General features: G+C 39.2%; 1 protein-coding gene across 1 annotated transcript in view; it reads right to left on the reverse strand.

Annotated features, from left to right (window-relative positions):
- LOC106531509 (gastrula zinc finger protein XlCGF17.1) overlaps positions 1-3625 on the reverse strand; it is a 16187-nt gene that overhangs the window by 6888 nt on the left and 5674 nt on the right. The window lies entirely within an intron of this gene.

Raw genomic sequence — 3625 nt, forward strand, 5'->3', positions numbered from 1 at the left:
CAGGAAAGTTGACATTTTAAACCTTAATAAAAAATCGATACAGGGCTTTAGAATATCGATACAGTATCGGGAAATGAAATATTGCGATATTTCAGTGTATCGATATTTTCTTACACCCCTATTTCAAATATTCTATTAGTTTAAAATTTTCTAGTCCTGGGCCCGTATTTATCAAACTTCTTAAAGTTATTCTTAAGAATGCTGCTGAGTGGACTTAAGTGTAAAATAATAGTTAAAAGCTGAGAGTAAAAGTCAGTTATCAAGCGTCTTAGTCTTACTTTAAGTGAAGTGTAGGAGTAATTCTGTCAGTCTTAGAGCTGATTTGTGACACCTGGCTGTGCTGCAAAGCTGATCCTGGATGACGTCGTTAAGAAAAACACCAGCATGGACCAATCACTGCCTCGGATTTCATGTTCAAGGATATTGTTGGAGAAATGTCAAGATAAGCAGGGGTAGACATAAGGAAATTTTTCAGTTTGTCGTTGACAAAACCTGGTTGTCCAAAAGAATCTCAAGTAAATTGTAATTTAACAAGTATACTGTTCTGTAGAAGAAGTTTATTATACTGTATGCAATTGTTCTCAGTTAGCCAGGTTGACAGGAGCTGCATGAATAAAATTTCCTCGTTCTCTTCTTTGAAATAGAGTTCAACATTCACAAGCTTCTTTCTGCTCATAGGTCAAACATTTTCACTTAAATAGGAGTATACTGTGTACATGACCTTATTAAAAGTTACAGTTTACAGTTCTGTTCGGATTTACCAAGTTTTTTTCTCCCATTCATTTTTACAATGACAAACACCCGCGGCAGAGAACTTTAATCAAGGTCTTTTTGTTTGGTTGTCCACCGGACAACCAGGAGACAGGATCTGGTTGACCGAAACGAAAATAGGTTGTCTCGGACAACCTAAACAATGGTTGTGCCTACCCCTGATAAGACTGTCAACACACTAATGTTATGTTGTCCTGATTGTCTGTAAATGACATAAAATATACTCATTTGCATCATGAATACAGACGAAAATCTCAGATATTTTTTCATCAAAAACTCAGCAGCTTTAAAGTTTTTTGTGTGCCTCAGAGCCTGAAGTCATGTTGAGCTGCTCCCTTCTTCTTGAGAGAAATATCAGACTTAAGTCCCTTCTTCGCAGATGACACTACAGTCATCGGACTCATCCATGGCACCCCCCTGCACTGCTGCCCCTCACAACCTTCAAAAGCCCCGTGTCTACAGTAGAGTCCTTCAGGTTCCTGGGAACCACCATCTCATATGACCTGAAGTGGGAGCTCAACACCTCCACCATCCTTAAAAAGGCCCAGCAGAGACTGTACTTCCTACGCCAGCTGAGGAAGTTGGACCTACCTCAGTTCCAACTCCTCCCGTCTGGCAGACGCTACACAACTGTTCACTGTCAGACACAAGAACAGTTTCTACCCCCAGACCATCACCATCATCAGCAGTTGATCATCAGACATCCATCAGCTAGATCCTAGACTCCACACTGTAGAGAACTCTCTATCACTCTYATCATACATTACTGCACCTTATTCATAATCATCTACCTCTACAATGCTGCTGTCGTACTAATATTTAATATTCACTTTGAATACTGCGGTCATATTGCTTTGTGTGAATAACACCGTAAAGCACACCGCACAGATATATCCTGCTATAGTGAAGTATAACGTGTATCTTTCTGTATATTGTGTATGTTAAAAGCCCATCATTACCCATGATGCATCGGTTCCCTTGTTGCTGTTCCCGCTCTTAGTTGGTGTGATGCAGCACCGTGTGAGCAGCAACCACAGAGAAGGAATTGACACCCACAGTCAATCCTTCAATAATATTGTGTATATGAGTGCTGTGTRCGTTCCTACGATGTAAGTGGATTATTTTGCATGAAAGTTGTGTTTTTTTCTGTTATTAGTTCAAGGGGGTTTGAAACTGTCCTTGTGTTATTTGTATTATGAAGTAAATGCTCTCAACGGTGCTCAACACATGTCCCCAAAGTAGTTAACACTTAAGATATATTTGGTCAAAAATATTGAAATTATTGTTAAATTTACTGCTTATCTAGTTATTTCTGGCACTTTGTCARGTTTATGTTATTGATAATTCATTGGTGGTGTTAGAGCTCCATCTATTGGATTCTTTGGTATTGCAGGCCAAAACTGCACAGTGCATTTATGTGTATACCAACATGTCTATACATTTTTTATTGTCTTTTATTTCAGATAACCACACGTGCACACTTGCAAATCTACACAAACCTGAACCACCACATCATCTCTTCTGTACCTGCTACTACTCCTTCCTCAATAAATGTTCTGAACGGCACCACTGGAGTGGACTTATCCTTCTGACCGAGGAAGACTCAACTGATAATCAATCTGCAATTAGCGCATGCCAGATGCACACAAGTCACATACATTGTACTATGTGTAAATAATATGTAAAGTACCTGTATAGTGCTAATACTAGAGAGACACAAACAGCTGGAAACAAATTCCTTGTGTGTCAACATAATAAACCTGATTCTGATTCTCCTCCTCCATTCCACCCCCGCTTCGCACACACAACTCTGCTCCGTCACTAACAGCTTGGTCCGAGAGGACAGCCCCACCCCCGCGCTCTCCATCATTGTATCGCGTGATTGTTACGAAAAAGTTCAATCCCACTGTAAAAACACAAATATCCACCTTTTATTCCAACATTATACGCAGTTTTATTTTCATTTTTACCTTTGGTTTCTTTTGTATTTCTGATTAAACCTGTTTTCCACCTTATAACAGAGAATAACAGTCAGGTGGGGAGGAGGACAGCTGWRATCTCTGTCTTCAGTYCAKCTCAGACMYCTAGTGGWAACTCTGAACCACTGAAGAGTCCTCTGGATCAGTCTGAACTTTTCTTCAGAGTAAGACTGATTCTTAGACTGAAGAATTTTCATAACTGGCACTTACACTTCARTCTGAGAGTAGGAGCAAATCTAAGACATTTTCAGCACTTAACTCTAAAAAATCCACTCTAAGAAGTTTGATAAATATGAGCCCTGATCTGGACAGTCTAGGTGTTGTAGTCTTTGGAGCTGGACCAGGTCTAGTGTGGCCCAGCTCCCTAAAATATTATTTTAAAAATTCCATTTGTTGAAGTTTCACAAATCAGAAAAAGGTTTCATAAATACCAAACTTGTGTTTAAAATATTCTAGTATTAGAGTAGAATAATCTAGTCCAGGTTTGAAGAGTCTAGGTCAGGGGTCTGCAAACTGCGGCTCTGGGGCCACATGTGGCTCTTTGGTCCCTCTGCAGTGGCTCTTTGAAAATGTGACGAAACATAGAATCTTTTTGTTTTATAACCACAACACTGTGTGCAGATTTATGWATGTTGAGATGTTATTGTGTTTTATGTATTTGAGTACCATAGTATCTAGGACTAAGTAGATTAATTTTGTGAATTTTTGTTCTTGTAAGGGAAATTTAAAATATTTCCCTATTTAAAGCTGAGGTTCGTGTTTTCTTTGAGATGCTGAAAGGTGGAATGTGTTGTTTTTTAGGGATGGGTACCTTTGACATTTGAATCGATTCAGTACCAATATCCAGTACCTGGGAATCGGTACCAGTACTTAAC

The sequence above is a fragment of the Austrofundulus limnaeus genome, unplaced genomic scaffold (genome assembly GCF_001266775.1).
Source record: "Austrofundulus limnaeus strain Quisiro unplaced genomic scaffold, Austrofundulus_limnaeus-1.0 Scaffold645, whole genome shotgun sequence".
In the NCBI taxonomy this organism is placed as follows: Eukaryota; Metazoa; Chordata; class Actinopteri; order Cyprinodontiformes; family Rivulidae; genus Austrofundulus; species Austrofundulus limnaeus.